The 17,280-nt window shown below is 40.4% G+C and overlaps 1 long non-coding RNA gene across 1 annotated transcript; it reads right to left on the bottom strand.

Moving 5' to 3' along the window:
- Nucleotides 1–4,832: 4,832 nt before the first annotated feature.
- LOC132535946 (uncharacterized) lies at nucleotides 4,833–6,466 on the bottom strand. The gene is made up of 2 exons (XR_009547670.1): nucleotides 6,331–6,466; nucleotides 4,833–5,345 (listed from the first exon to the last, which is right to left on the bottom strand). It is a non-coding gene; the product is annotated as an uncharacterized LOC132535946 (long non-coding RNA).
- Between the last annotated feature and the right edge of the window lie 10,814 nt (nucleotides 6,467–17,280).

Raw genomic sequence — 17,280 nt, 5'->3', positions numbered from 1 at the left:
TAATCTTTATTTATTTACAAAAAGGAGACACTAACAAAAAACATAGGATAAGAGGGGTAAAACTCCACACAATTCCCACCATCAGAACTCTGTATCCCATCCCCTCCCCTGATAGCTTTCCTATTCCTTATCCTTCTGGGAGTATAGACCCGGGGTCACTATGGGGTGCAGAAGGTTGAAGGTCTGGCTTCTGTAATTGCTTCCCCAATGAACATGGGCGTTGACAGGTCGATCCATACTCCCAGCCTGTGTCTCTCTTTCCCTAGTGTGGGGAGGTTGTAGGGAAGCAGGGTTCCAGGACATATTGGTGGGGGTCGTCTGCCCAGGGAAGTCCGGTTGGCATCATGGTAGCAACTGGAAACCTGGTGGCTGAAAAAAGAGTTAACATATAAAGCCAAAGAAATTGTTGATTAATCATGAACATAAAGGCTGGAATAGTTCAGATATAACTAAAAAAAGTCCCAAAATTCTAAGGGGTGGTGGTTGTGGAGAAATACTCCCAAACATATCCTATGAGAAAAATTCACCCTGATTCAAAACTGGGAAATGGTGGTGCAAAAAAAGGGAAACTATAGACCAATATCTGGCTGCTATTGGTGGAAAATCCTCATAACAACACTGGAAAATCAAATCTAACAGCACCCTAGGAGAATTATCTATACAGACCAAATGGAATTCACCCTAGGGATGCAGAGATTATTCAGCATCTGCAAAGGAGTTAAAATAATACACCACATCAACAAAAAAGACAAAACCACATGGTCAGACCAATCAACGCTGAAAAAGCATTCAATAGGATTTGATACCCATTTATGACAAAATTCTTAATAAACTGGGAATGGAAAGAATATAATAAAGGCCATCAACATAATAAAGGCCCCATAGGAAAAACCCACAGCTAGTATCATACAACTAGTATCATGCCCAATGGTGAAAAAATGAAGTTCTCCCCCATATTATGTGGAACAAGATGGGGCCTCTGTCAGACAGTTTGGCAATGACATATTCTGGTGAGGGCGTAGAGAAAAAGGAGCTCTGATACATTGCTGGTGGGGATCCATAACTGCTGCAGCCTTTATGGAGAATGATGTGGAGAGTTCTCAATAAAATGAAAACACATTGCTGTCTGTTCCACTATTAGGAATACACTCAAAGAAGATTAAAAATAATAAAAAAACAGGTTCAAGTATATATACCCCTACATTCATATTTACACTATTCATTTTTTAAAAAAATTATTTATAAAAAGGAAACACTGACAAAAACTACACTATTCATAAGACTCAATTATGAAATCAATATAACTGCTTGCCAACAGATGACTGGATAGAAGTTATGAGATGTACTCACTGGATGACACTGTTAATATAAGGATGGCATTGTGTTATTTGGGATGAACTAGATGGAGGTGGAAGTGATTATGCTAAGTAAAATAGAAATGGTTTCACTCATACGTGGATTACAGATAAATAAAAGAATTTTCCAAAAACAATGATAATAATCAACTTGTGAAAATTATAATTATCAAAGAAGTCAGATGAGGAAGAGAGAATAGGTGAAGAGTTCTAATTGGTGTGATGGTACAAGATACCGGTAGTGAGTGTTATGAGGTGTATGAAACACACACAATAAAATTTTGTAATATTGGGAGTTGGGTGCTGGCGCAGCGGGTTAAGCACATGTGGCCCGAAGCGCAAGAACCAGCCTAAAGATCCTGGTTCGAGCCCCCGGCTCCCCACCTGCAGGGGAGTTACTACACAAGTGGTGAAGCAGGTCTGCAGATGTCTGTCTTTCTCTCCCCCTCTGTCTTCCCCTTCTCTCTCCATTTCTCTCTGTCCTATGCAACAACAACGACATCAATAACCACAACAATGTTAAACAACAAGGGCAACAAAAGGGAAAATAAACAAAAAATTATAATACTGTAAACCAATGTTAAATCATTCTTAAATGAAAAGTTATATTCATCAAAAAGTTGAAATCACCCCCCTCCTTAACTGCATGACTCCCTAAAAGTAGGAATGTTTTTGAAAATACACACAAAAATCTCAATAATCTTGAAGATTTTGCATAGTGATTTCTTATCTTTGCTGAGTATTAGAATCAATCATCTGGTGGAGATGATTTAGATTACACACTATAGAAATTAATTTGATCCATTAAAAAGCATTATTTTAACCCATAAAAATAGCCAATAAATAATTGGTGAGGACAATAATTTGAATGAGTGCTTGTGGATCCCTTAAATGAAAACAAAATAAATATTTCTTACTTTGCTTGCTCTTTGTTAAAATTAGGGGTTGTGTGTTCACTAGAACCATGAGTGAATATTTATTTATCTTTCTTTATCGGGGGGGATTAATGGTTTATAGTCAACAGTAAAATACCGAATTTTGTACATGTGTTAACTTTTCTCAGTTTTCATATAACATTTTCACCCCCCACCTAGATTCTCCTTCGCCATCATCACTGCCCCCCACCCCTGGCCCTCACTTTGGTGCAATACAAAGTCCAAGTTCTACTCTGTGTTTTCCCTTTGTTCTTATTTTTCAACTTCTATGAGTGGGGTCATCCCATATTCATCCTTCTCTTTCTGGCTTATCTCACTTAACATGATTACTTCAAGTTCCACCCAAGATGAGATAAGGAAGGTAAAAAATGCTAAGGATTGAACTCAGGTCCTAATGCATGCAAGCCCAGTGCTCTACTCACTGCAAACTTCCTGGAGTTCTTTTTTTTAATGCATTTTTAAATTAAGGTAACATTTCTTACATAATAAATAGAATAGCAAAAGCAGTGAGGAATCAGTGAAGTCCCACAAATCACATTGCTTTCTCTGTCAGTTGATTTAAATAATGGTGACAAGGAGTTCTTTGCCTTTTGTCTGATCATGTAGTTCTAGGTACTGGTAGTACTATGTGGTAATATATTCTTAAATGTCAACACCAGAGACCAAAAGAGATTTTAGGAGTATTGACTGTTCTTTAATAGTAATTAATTTTGTGCCCACAGAGAGGAAATATTAGTGTGTAGGGCTTTGAGAAAGAAAGATAAGCAAAACCCTACAATGTCCCAAGCATTCAGTATAATATATATATATATATATATATATATATATATATATATATATATTAAATTTATTATTCGATTGAGACAGAAAAATTGAGAGGGAAGAGGAAGATAGAGAGGGAGAGACACAGAGAGACACCTGCAGCCCTGCTTCACCACTTGTGAAGCTTTTCCCTGAAGGTGGACCAGGGGCTTGAACCTGGATCCTTGCGCACTGTAGTGTATGCACTTAACCAGGTGTGTCACCACCTGGTCCCCTATTTACTTATTTTCCCCTTTTGTTGCCCTTATTTTTTTATTGTTGTTGTAGTTATTATTGTTGTTGTTATTGATGTCGTCATTGTTTGGTAGGACAGAGATAAATGGAGAGAGGAGGGGAAGACAGAGGGGGAAAGAAAGATAGACACCTGCAGATCTGCTTCACTGCCTGTGAAGTGACCCCCTCTGTAGGTGGGGAGCTGGGAGTTGGAACTGGAATCCTTATGCAGCTCCCTGCCCTTCGAGCCACATGCACTTAACCTGCTGCACCACCACCCGCCCCTGAAATTTTTTTTATTATATGTCATTTTCATTTTTTGGACTTCATACATACATGTTACAAAATGTTCATATCCTTCTGGAACCAGTATTTCTTCCCTCCCATCCTTCCCTTCTTCCCTCCTTCCCTTCCTTCCTCACCAAAGCATAATCACTCTAAGGTTTTTTTTCAGACAGAGGGAGAAAAGGAAAGATACCATAGCACTAAAGCTTTGTACAGTATGGCAAAGGTTGAGCTTGAACTTGGATCCTGTACATGATAAGACAGCTATTTTGCTGACCCCTAGAACCAGATTTTCCCCCAAACACTTATTTTCAACTGCTTCCACCCAGTTGACCACTCTTGTCTCATTAGTTCTGATCTGTTCCTAAGATGGGCCCTTGTCACTGTGTTCAATTTACCTGTAGTAGCCACAAGTCAGTGAATTAAGTCTGGTCCTAACACAGTTGTGTCCCAGCTTCCTCCCCTGTGGCTCTGTCCCAGCGCTTCTCAGCCTTAGCCATCAGCATCTCATAGAGAACTAGTTAAACGAATATATAGTCTCCTATGTCTGTCACCTTGGGAAGGATACTGCAGTTTGCAATGGAGGGAATAGGGTCATGGAACTCTGGTGGTGGGAATAGTGTGGAATTATACCCCTGTTGTCCCATAATTTTGTAAATCAATACTAAATCACTAATAATAAAAAGCCATACCTTTGTTGGATCTCACCCCCTAATAATAAAAAGCCATAGTTTTGGTGAGTCTCATGCCCTAATTTATTTTATTTTCTTAAAATTATCTTTATGTATTGGATAGAGACAGCTGGGGGAGATAGAGAAAGAGAGAGAGAGAGAGATTGAAAGAGAGAGAGGTGCAGCATTGCTTCACCACTCAAAAAGCTTTTCCCCTGTAGGTGGGAACCAGGGGCTCAAACCCAGGTCCTTATATATTATAACGTGCACTCAACCAAGTGTGCCAAGACCCAGTTTCCCCCAACCACCGAATTTCTGATTTACACATTTTGGTTGTGACTAGTGAATCTGCACTTCTAGCAGGTTCTCAGGTGATGCTGATGACACTAGACAAGAGACAACACTTTTAGAAGCACTGCTCTGAGGCAAAGTCAGGATCCAGGCTCACTGGATTATTCGTGCATTTCCTTCCAACTGGGAGAGTAAGATATAATTTTAAATGTTTTAATTAGTAGCCATAATACAGAAGAAAAAAAAAACACCAGTCAAAGTATTTTTAAGATTGTATTGTGTGTAAATCAATGTTATCATTTCAAGATGTAACTTGCCATTCAGAATACATTGAAGTGTGTCTTTACACTTGCAGATATCTCCAATCACAACAGCTACATGTGCTTAATGAGGTTGACAGTACAGCTTCATAGGCTTGGCCTCCATTTTTCTTTTTACGGAACTGTTTTAAACATAGCATTTAGAATATTTAGGCTAGTCAAAAAAGAATTCATGTTAAGCAAGTGGTGGAAAAACGATCCCTTAAAAATGAAGATAGATTTTAGTGTCACATATATACCTCTCCGAACTGATCTAAGGAAAAGTTTTTTGTAACTTGCACATAGGCTGTTATATATATCTGCAAAAGTTAGAAACATCAGATTTCAGTGGATATTACTTGTCAGATGTTAAACTGTGAAATGATAACAGAATTTCCTTAGTCCTGAAAGTTGAAAAACAAAAAAAGCAAAGAACAGATTCTTCTTTCTCCAGCATGTCTTTAGTCTTCTCAACTGTAAAATAAAATGACAGAAAAATCAGTTAATCACACACTGAATAGAAGTAAGGACTTTTCAGATTTAAGAAAATGGTTTTGTGCTTATCAACTGCTTTGGATGGATATATATATACAATTTCTTTTTCTCTTAGAACTTCAAACCCTGGATAAAAGCGGTGGCTTTAAAAAGTGTGATTATACTAACTGTTTTCCTCTTGGTTAATATGACAATTTTTTTCCTGCAAGTAATTCTAGGATTTTAAGAAACCTCTCTCCCTAAAAAGCTGGTGTTTGTTCCTCTAATAATATTTCCATTGCTTTCCCTAGATCTTTAGTTTCCATATGTAGTCTGTGAGAAAGAGACCTATAAAATATAAAGCTATAAAAATGCCAAAAGAAAAAAGTATTAGTTAATTATCCATGAATACCTTACTACAAAATGAGTAATAAACAATACTATGCCCAAGCTTCTTTCCTTTTGAATGTTAAATAAGATAAAAAAAATCAACAAAATAACACTTATTTAGGTACTAAACTAAGAATGGGTCTACATAAAGATCTTAAAATATTATTTGTATGTAGCCCATTGTAAAAGGTGTTGTTTCCTGGTTAGTAAGGAAACTACAATTCCACAATTACATAGTAAAGGGCCATTGGTGCATAGTCTAGCCACTTTAGGTTCTGCTTCTGGGAACTGTCTTATAAACAGATATTGATCCCAGAACTGATATATGTAAGTACTTGTCAGGAGTCTTAGACATTGAAGGCAAAAGACTTCAGCAAAAGAAATATATCAGCATGAAATCTGTATCAAAACTGCTTTTATATTCATAGGCACACTAGTAGCCTATTAAAAATTCTAATAGCCCACATGAAACATTAAGACTGATTTTAGAACAAGTTGTTCTTAGTTTATGGAGAAAATTAAGAACATCTTAAAGTGTTGGTTAACAGGTAAATGCCAGGAAAGATAGGTGGCATTCAAAGCTATAAGCAGATACCTGGTTTTTCAGTGCATGCTGTCAGCCAGGGGATTTTCCTCTGGCCCTTGGATTTTGTTATCATTCTCCTCCTCTTCCTCAGTTCCTGCAGGCAGGAGAAGATTTTCTTCTGGCCCTTCTTGGATTTTGTTATCATTCTCCTCCTCTTCCTCAGTTCCTGCAGGCAGGAGAAGATTTTCTTCTGGCCCTTCTTGGATTTTGTTATCATTCTCCTCCTCTTCCTCAGTTCCTGCAGGCAGGGGAAGATTTTCTTCTGGCCCTTCTTGGATTTTGTTATCATTCTCCTCCTCTTCCTCAGTTCCTGCAGGCAGGGGAAGAGTTTCTTCTGGCCCTTCTTGGATTTTGTTATCATTCTCCTCCTCTTCCTCAGTTCCTGCAGGCAGGGGAAGAGTTTCTTCTGGCCCTTCTTGGATTTTATCATTCTCCTTTTCTTCCTCAGTTCCTTCAGGCAGGGGAAGATTTTCTTTTGGTCCTTCTTGGATTTTGTTATCGTTCTCCTCTTCTTCCTTAGTTCTTGAAGGCAAGGGAAGATTTTCTTCTGGTCCTTCTTGATTTCTGTTATTATCTTTCTTTTCTTCCTCAGTTTCTGCAGGCAGAGGAAGATTTTCTTCCAGTCCTTTGTTTTCGTTATCGTCCTCCTTTTCTTTCTCAGTTGTAGCATCCTGGACCTCTTCATTAACATTTTCTTCCTGATATTCAGTTGTTTCTTTGGGGGAAGAAAAAGAGTTTGGAATTAGTGCCATTCACAGAAGGCTCGTAAACTGCACCGCTTGTCTCAGATGTCTAATCTGAGGCCTAAGGCTGGTAGAGGGTATCAAAACCATAAAGGTGATGATGGAATGGGCACGTCCAGCCTATACCACCTGTGTCTGGGGCTTATCTTATCAGGCAAGGGCACCAACTGTGCCACCTCTGCCCTGCAGCCCTATTCCCCCACCCTTGGCTGGAGAACCTGCCCCATTGGGACCACAGATGTCACCCCTTATTTTCTCACCATCAGGATTGGTTGTGGATGATTTCATAGTCTTCTCTGCTACGGCCACTTTTGAGAGTGCATCCATGGACTTGAAGATGCTATTGTTGGTGATAGTCACCAGAGACAGGCCCTTATCTTCCTCCTGGACCACTCTCCTTTTACGTGCTTTCTTAGGTGTCTTACATATGGGAAGCTTGGCCAAGGCCATTGTGGGATTGCGAGGCACAGAGCTCGCATTTACATGGCCACCAAAGGTCTGGAACAGCATGTATTCACTGTAGTAGATGCGTTGCAGAAGTGAGTGCACCAGATCAAGGAACATGTGTCGAAAGTTAGCCATGTGGATGCGATACGCATTTAGGAGGACTTCCATGGCTAATGGCAGGACATTGAAATCTTCCTCACCTGGATCCATGTCAGGGATTTCTCTATTGCTGCAGGATGGCACCAGGGAGGTACAATTCTCCTCAGCAGCCCCCATGTAACCTGAAGCATCCTCTATGTCTCCTACATCCCCAAAAACCTCCTCATCACTGGTGTCCTGGATCTCCAGGATTTCTGAGGATTCCTCAGCTATATCCTCTAACTCTCCTTCTACCCTGTACACCTCCTCATCACTGGTGTCCAGGATCTCCACAACTTCTGAGGCCTTCATAGCTCTATGATGTGTGTTGCCTATCTCCATGGACACCTCCTCATCACTGGTGTCCTGGATCTCCACTATTTCTGATGTCTTTGCACCTCTATACCTTGTGCCTCCTGTCTCCATGGACATTTCGTCGTCACTGGAGTCCTGGATCTCCACAATTTCTGACCTTTTTGCAGCTCTATGCTTCCTAGCCCTTTTTGGCCGGGTTGCTGAGACCAATTCTAAGTCATCATCATCAGACCTGTCTGTTTTTTCTAGACTAGTATCTCCAAAATCCCATACATCATCACTATCTTCAAACTCCCAGGATTCGTTATCCCAGTTATCCCAGGCCTTCTTGGCTTCTCCCACATCCCAGACCCTGCCAGTTATTCCAGCCCCCCAGATCACTCTGACTTCTCCAGAGGAGTCCACCTCCCAGGTCTCCCCGGCCTCCTGTGCCATCTCTCCTTCAGGGGGTTCTGGCCCCAGGTGGCCCTCTGCGGATGCGGGCCCCTCGCTGGCAACCCGGTCACCATCTCCGGTTCCAATCTCCTTGTCGGAGACTCCCACCAAACTTTCGGGGCTATCCTGGGTCCTTGGGGTCTGGTCACCACTTCCTGAGGCAGACATGGCTCCTGGAAGTCGCTCTCAGGGCAGATGTTGAGACCTGACAATGAGAACAAACATAGAGGCCCTGAAGATGGCGCTTGAGATCTTTGAGCCATTGGTTGGGGGAGCTATGGATGGGAGACATGACTCGAGGGCTTTGGAGGAGAGCAGAGGGGACCCTCGAGAATGGGACAGCTTCTAAGGCTTTCTGATAGGAGGGGAAAACTAGGGGCTGCCCACCCAGAACTGTCTCAGACCTGAACAGGACAGCACTTCGGACAGCACAAACGATCAGGGGCAGCCACCAGCAAGATGTCGCCTGCCCGCCAGGAGAGGCGGCAACAAAGAGTGGAACCCTGTGAGCGCAAGCTCCAACGTCATTTGCTGAGGCGTGACAATTGCCATGTCTCCTGGCCAATCAAGACCATTAATACTAGACTCCACCCCCACCGTCAGTCTCCTCTGTCAAATGGCACTATTAGGGGCCCATGCTGTGTTTCTCCTTGTTGCTATGATCCACAGAATTATGCCCATCTAGTATGGAGGCACTGTAGGCTATGTGAACAGCATGGAGTTCCCGAATTTTCACTTGGTTATGGTTCATGCAAGCAGGGACAGGATGATAAAAGATGGTATCCAAAAGAGAGGTGTCAGCTTCCCCCAAAGAAAGAAGAATTTGGACACTCTGTTATGGTTAAAGCTACCTGGGAAAGAATAGAAAAAAAATAAATGGGTGGGCTGAGTTGAAAAAAAATTAGTAAATAGCAATAGCTGGAATATGTATAATAAACCTTTACAAATTAATACAAAATCTAAAAATAATGAATAAGGAGATGCTTCTTTTGGGGCCAGATGATTTACCAGCTAGAATGCCAGTTTTGGTATTCTGGCAGCCTAGGGTCTAGTCCTGGTTTCACATGGTTGTGCCACTATCAGGGGCAACTCAGGTTCTCTGATGTCTGTGTATCTGCCAATCTATTCATCCATCATTTATCTATCTGTCATCTCTCTATTGTCATCTATCTCTTTATCTGAATGACAAAAATGGCCCATGACCCTATCATCTGGGGCCCTAGTCAGGGAATCCTGGAATTCTCACATAGATATAATGGGCCTAGACCTCTAACAGATCCTCCTCTACACCATCACTGGTCAGCTCCATCAGGAGCAACATCATAAACCCTCTTGTGGGCCTCTATAAGATCTTTCCCTCTGTGTAAAACAACAATGGTAGAAACTGACTCAATCTCTGAAGGGATGCTAGGTCGACATATTCTGCCACTCCAGGAAGACTGATACTGAAATGAGTGCAGCCTGGGATGTTCCTAGCGAGCCCAGGCCAAGAAGGATGCAAAGGTTGGTGACATAGGCTTCTCTGCTAAATATGAATAGACATGGGCCCTAGGTCAGATTGATGAGGTTTATAGTTAATGGTTTTTATATAATTTTCCCATATTTGGGAACTATTCTCTGCCACAATCCAGCTTTTTAGTTCTATTCCCAACTCTGACACTATTTTTCCAGACAGTAATTTTATCTGTAGGGCTCAGGCAAAAATTAATAAAATCATGGGGCCCTTGAAATATACCTGAAATAGACTTCCTAGCTTCTTCCAACATAAAGACTCCAGATCTTATGTGCTATACTCTTACATTTAGGTTCCTGATTACTAAACAATTTGTTCTGCTTTATACCTTAATGCTTTTCAGCCACCAAGTTGCAGATGCTACCATGACAACAACCTAACTTCCCTGGGCAGATGACCTCACAAATGTGTCCTAGAAACCCAACTGGCAGAGGCAAAGTCAAGTCTGCTGTATGGCATAGTCCCTAGCAGGCCAGAACAGCCTGCAAAGTTGGAAGTCCTAGACCAAACTGAAGTTATTCACCTGTTTGTTTCCAATTACATTGTTTTTTTGAGGACTTACTGGCTATTATGGACATGCACATATAATACCTGGGGACAATAAAAAGAGATCCCCAGGGGAAGTACATAGTGACAATAATTATGGCAGTGAGTGTAACAAGACTAAAAATAGCCTAGAAGTGGAAGCTTATGTACTCATTTAGAGGCTTTCAGAAAAAGAGCTATTTGTCACCACTACAGCTTCTCTGTTAGCTGGACTCAGACCAAAAACCAGAACTATGGGTGGCTTATAGTTTGAGTGGCAGACTTGGTTTCCACCTAAATATATAGAGACCCTATTACTTACCCTCACCCACAGACCCCCTGCTTCCACTTACAGGTATCTATGATGAATATAGAGGTTGTGAAGTTACATAGCTAACATTAGGGTATATGGGTAGAAGTTAGTAAACCTTCATATAGGCAAAAGTTAGCCAGAAGAGAACCCCCATGTTGTGCTTACTTTACAGCAGAAGAATTATTTAGGTAGACAGCTTACTAGATATTACAAAAGACTTGGTTTATATGATCTAGTTAGACCCATCTAAGAATGGGTTAAGAAGAAAAGCTATTAGATTTAGTTCCAGGGAGGAATGTTTATTCAAAAAGAAAGCCAGAACAGGGAGATGGTTAAAACACATATGGTCATTTCAAGGGAACTTTCAAGGGAAGATTTAGGCTGCTCCAGACCAAGGGAACTTTCAAGGGAAGATTAGGATGCCCCAGACCAAGAGAACTTTCTAAGGAAAACATACCTAAAATTTTAATAATGTTGTTTAAGGTTATTTTTGATGTTAATAAAAATCATGCATGATGTCAACTGTATCCTTGATGTTAATGAAAACAATCTTAGATGATACCAATTATATCCGGATAAAATTGTTCAAAAATAAACTAACAAAGTCCCAAAACATAGATATAGACTAGGTCCAGTGAAAGCATATTTCACACGTATCCATAAACTAGGGCAAAATATATGTCTGAAAGCATAAGTGCACAATAGTCTGCAGTGAGTACCCCCCAACACTTCTTCTGCACTATTCCAGCCCTTAGGTCCATGATTGTTCAACAATTTGTTTGGCTTTGTATGCTAACTGTCTTTTCAGCCACCAGGTTCCAGATGCAAGCAGGATGCCGACCAGACTTCCCTGGACAGAGAACCCCACCAATGTGTCCTGGAGCTGCGCTTCCCCAGAGACCCTCCCTACTAGGGAAAGAGACAGGCTGGGAGTATGGATCAACATGTCAATGCCCGTGTTCAGTGGGGAAGCAATTACAGAAGCCAGACCATCCACCTTCTGCATCCCACAATGATCTTGGGTCCATACTCCCAGAGGGATAAAGAATAGGAAAGTTATGAGGGGATGGGATGGGATATGGAGATCTGGTGGTGGGAATTTTGTAGAGTTGTACCCCTCTTATCCTATGGTTTTGTTAATGTCTCTTTTTTTTAAATAAATACATCTTTACAGAGAGAAAAAAAGAGAGGTGCCTCTCTCCTGTACTTGAAGCAGCTGAGGTGTCACTCACTTCATTCATCCACTGACTGCCCTTTTCTTCAGAAGGTACCCTAATTACTTTTGCCGGGGCCAGCCCCCGGTACCCAACTCCCCAGAGCCTTACCCCACTACCCCATTAGGAAAAGATATAAACAGGCTGGGAGTATAGATAGACCTTGTCAAGGCTCATGTCCAGAGGAGAATTAATTACAGAAGTCACACTTACCACCTTCTGAACTTCATACAAATCTTTGGTCCATATTCCCACAGGGATAAAGTCTAGGGACACTTCCAGTGAAGGGAAGGGTATATGGAATGCTGGTGGTGAGAATTGTATGGAAGTATTCCCCTTTTATCCCAATCTTGTTGATCATTATTAAATCACTTTAAAAAAAAGAGACCCAGGAATGATGAAAATGCATGTGTTGCAGGCCACTCTCCCATTCAAAATAGAAAAAAGGGGAAAAACAGTAATACTTCTTTTCAGGAATAAGATTGCTAACAGGATCTATGTATGACAGACACAGAAGGACAGGCATCCTGAATGTTTCTTGGGCTGCAGTTCAATACTTTTTATTGATTTCAAGATCTATTTATCACAGACCTCAAGAATAAATAATTCTCTCATATTTAATATTATTATTGTCATTATTACCATTATTATTATTGTAACTATTATTATTATTTTGCCTCCAGGGTTATTGCTGGGGCTCAGTGCCTGCACTACAAATCCACTGCTTCTGGAGGCTATGTTTTCCCTTTTGTTGCTCTTGTTGTTTTTATCGTTGTTGTTATTGCTGTCATTGTTGTTGGATAGGACAGAGAGAAATGGAGAGAGGAGGGGAAGACAGAGAAGAGGAGAGAAAGATAGACACCTGCAGATCTTCTTCTCTGCCTGTGAAGCAATCCCCCCTACAGGTAGGGAGCTGGGGGCTTGAACCGGGATCCTTAATCCGGTCCTTGTGCTTCGTGCCATGTGCGTTTAACCCTCTGGGTTACTGCCCGGCCCTCATCATTATTATTTTTGACCAGACTGCTCAGCTTTGGCTTATGGTTGTGCTGGGGATTAAACCTGGGACCTAGGAAACTCAGGCATGAAAATTATTTGCATAACTATTATGCTGTCTCCCCAGCCCAAGGATAAATAATTCTGAAAAATTTGGAGGATTTAACTGTTATTTTGAACTCATTCTATTAAAACAAGTTTTTTTTAAATATAGAAAATAATATTTAGATATTAAATTATAAATGATACCAATAATTTCCATCAAGATGAAGAAGAAATTTTCTTGAAAAATTGATTTAGCATTGGTTTACTGTATCACAATCTTTTAGAAGTTCAGTTTTACATGTATTATATATGTATAAAACTCAACACATACATCACCAAAGTCCCGGTGCCATTACACCTAAGAGATTCCTCTACTGTTTGCTCTAACTCTCCTCTTTACTCCCTCTGATAATTACCATAGATTTTCTGGAGTCTGAGTAAGTCTTAGTTATTATTTTTTTATGTTCTTGTTTCTTTCTCAGAGCACTTTGTTTGGGAGCAATACACCATGCCCAGTCCTAGTTTTACTTTGTGTTTTCCCTTTCTGTCCTTGTTTTCTAAGTTTGACCTATAAGTGAGTTCATCAGGCATTTGACCTTCTCTTTTTTCCTTCTTACTTAACATGATGCCTAGAAGTTCCATCTAATATGAGGCAAAGGGAATTATTTCATCAATTTAAACAGCTAAGTAGTATTCCATTGTACATATATACCACAACTTTCTTTACCCTTTCTCCCCCCCCCCCTCCCTTCCTTCCTTTCTTTCTTTCTGTCTTTGTTTCCTTCTTTTATTTCTTCCAGAGCACTGCTCAGAACTGGCTTATGGTGACGTGGGAGAGTGAACCTAGGATTTTTGAAATATCATCAGTCTTATAGTAGACTAGTATTCTACCCTGTATCTATAACATATCTTTATCCACTTATTGGTGGTTGGGTACTCAGGTAGTTTTTATATCTTGTTTATTGTGAATATCATTGCAATCAACACAAGCACTCATTTTTGGATTATTGACATTCTGTTTTTTGGTTATATGCCTAGGAATGGGATTGCTCAGTTATATTGTAGGTCTATTTATAGTGATTTCAGAGAGCTCTAACTTTTCTCCATAGAGACCAGAACAGTTGACATTTCCATCAGTAATGTACAAGGGTTTTTTTTTTCCTGCACCCCCACCAGCACTGGTTTTTGATTTAAAAAAAAATATTTTTCATTTGGGAGTTGAGTTACAGCACATTTGTTTATACATGTGTATGGTTTCTCAGTTCTATTTAACAGATGTCTGCTATATACTCATCTCCACCCCGTCAAGGACCCTAAACCCCTCTTCCCTCAGACCCCCTATTCCATTGTCTCCCTCCATTCCCTTGCTTTGGTGCAGTACACCATCCTCAATCTAAGATTCATCATATGGTCTCCCTTTATAACTCTGTCTCCCAAGTTCCACCTACATGTAGAGTTATCACATATTCATGCCTCTCTTCTTGACCTGTCCCACTCAACAATTTTCTTTTTGCTTCCAGTGAAGGTGAGGTAAAGATCAAGATTTAAGAGTTTCTGTTCTGATGTCTAGGTCTTTGACAGTTGGCCTTGGTTCCCTACCACTGATCATATCACTCTGTCCTTTCTGCCTTCTCTTTTCCTATATGTTTTTCCCCTTTTTGCTGCTGTTAGAGTTCCCATTTACATTTTACTACAAATTACCTCATTTTGAGTTAGAATTCCTTTTCTTCTTATCCTTTCAGCAAGACAGTGTTGTTAGCTAATTCCCTCAGTTTATTTATGTTTGGGAAGCTTTTGGTTTCTCCTTCATACTTGAAGGATAGTTAGGCAGGATAATGTACACATGGTTGATAATTCTTATCTCTTAATACTGTAAAGTATCATTCCATTCCTTTCTTGCTTCTTGGGTTTGTGCTGAGAAATCTGGTCAAAGCCTGATTATTCTGCCTCTGTATGTCAGTTTCTTTCTTTCTCTTGCATCCTGGAATATTTCTTTCCTGTTCTTACTTTTGGAAAGTGTTACTATTATGTGTCTTGGCATTAGCTGTTTGGGGTTCAGTAGTTTTGGTTTCCATTCAGCTTCCTCTATATCTATGTATATATACATTTTCAGATTTAAAAAATTATTTATAAAAAGAAAACATTGACAAAACCATAGGATAAGAGGGGTACAACTTCACATGGTTCCCAACACCAGACCTCCATATCCCATCCCCTCCCCTGATAGCTTTCCTATTCTTTGTGGGATGCAGAAGATTGAAGGTCTGGCTTCTGTAATTGCTTCCCCACTGAACATGGGCGTTGACAGGTCGATCCATACTCCCAGCCTGTCTCTTTCTTTTCCTAGTGGGGAAGGGCTCTGGGGAAGCGGAGTTCCAAGGCACATTGGTGAGGTCCTCTGTCCAGGGAAGTCTGATTGCATCCTGCTAGCATCTGGAACCTGGTGGCTGAAATGAGAGTTAACATACAAAGCCAAACAAATTGTTGAATATTCATGTACCTAAAAGCTGGAATAATGCAGATGAAGTGTTGGGGGTGTCCTCCACTTTGCAGATAGCTAATAGGCATATTTTAGTTATATTTCAAAGGGTCTGTAGCTATACTAGTTTTTTTTTTTTTCTTGAGCCTGAAATCTGGTATGCAGGTGGATCCAAGTTATTGTCTGGGGAGATGATGTCATGGCTGAGAAAAGGACCAGAAAGCTGCATCAGGGAAGAGAGTAGCTCCCTAAATGGGAAAGGTAACCCATCTTGGATGGAGATAGAAAGAATTATGTTAAGTGAACTAAGTCAGAAAGATAAAGATGAGTATTGGATGATACCACTCATAAACAGAAGTTGAGAAAGAATAACAGAAAGGGAATGTCAAAGCAGGACAGGATCTGACTAAATTTGTTGTAGGGCACCAAAATATATCTATATTTTGATGACTGCCCAGGTTTGGAACATTTTCTGCAATAATTTCTTTGCTCCTTTCTCCTTTACTTCATCCTCAGGAGCCCCAATGACTTTTTTTTTCTTCTGATGGAGTTTGCTATTTAACAGAGAATTGCTTGATTTTTCATAAATCTTTCTTCAGTTGATTTGCACTTTGAGAGTGTGGTGGTTTTATATTCCAGTCCTGCTATTCTAGCTTCAAGCTAGTTTACATTGGATATAAGGCCTATGATATAGGCTTATGTGCTGTCAAAGATTTCTTTTAATTCCAGGATTTCCTTTAGGAGTTCTATTTTTGAAATTATTAGCTCTTTGGTGAAGAGATATCTGGATTCCTTAATTTGCATTTACATGCTATGGTTGGAGTCTTGAATTGACTTCATAATTAGCTTTCTGAATTCAAGCTCAGACTTACCTTCCAAATCTTTGTAATGCTGAAACTTCGTGTTTTTTTCCCATGTTCCAGTGGGATGTGGTTTCTATTGTTCAACTGGCAGATGGTGCTGTGGGTGTATTGTTTATAGGGAAAAGGGAGAGTCTCCCCTGTTACTCAAGTCCACTTTGCATAAGCATGTTGTGGGTGGTGGGTGTTTCAACATGGCTCTGTTTCTTTCCTGCAACTGCTTTCACAGTTCCTTATCCAAGACAATTATTGCCTTTTGTGGCTCACGGCCTAGCTGTGTGTGTCGTTTTCAGACTATCCTCTGGCCTCTGGCCACCATGTTCAGCAGTCTTGGGTGTCCCCATACTGCTGCCCAGCATTTGGTGTTTGAGCTTTGAAATGGTTCTGGCTGTTTTTCCACAGCTGCTGGTATACTTCAAATTTGAGGCCCCCTCTTCCCTATGATTCTGTCCCTTGCCACTTTTCCATGTACCCATTTGCATCCTTAAACTTTGTAGATTTTGCTGTGAGGTTCAGATGCCTTTTTTTTCTTCCAGTTTTGTTTGTTTTTTCCCTGGGCAGGATCTTTCCATGACTGTTACTCCTTGGCCACATCCCTGGAACTCCTTCAGTTTGTGACTTTTTGATAAAGTCATTGTCACAAGAGTGACATGGAAGTTATGATTTTCATTTCCCTGATAATAAGTGACAGCAAGCATTTTATATGTGACTGTCATCCATCAATATGTCTTCTTCTTTGCTGTCAAATATGTTCAGCCCTTCTTCCCACTTTTTGATGGAATTGTTTGATTCTTTGTTGCTGAGTTTTGTGTTCTCCTTATGTATCTCAGATATTAGCCTCATATCTGTTGTACGTTATGTTCGTATTTTCTCCCATGGTCATGTGCCATCAGCATATCTTTTTTTGATGAGGCACCTGTTAAGATATTTTGCATATTT

This window comes from Erinaceus europaeus, chromosome X (assembly GCF_950295315.1).
Source record: "Erinaceus europaeus chromosome X, mEriEur2.1, whole genome shotgun sequence".
NCBI lineage: Eukaryota > Metazoa > Chordata > Mammalia > Eulipotyphla > Erinaceidae > Erinaceus > Erinaceus europaeus.
Note: the sequence above shows the minus strand (reverse complement) of the source record. Positions and strands in the feature narration are given on the sequence as shown.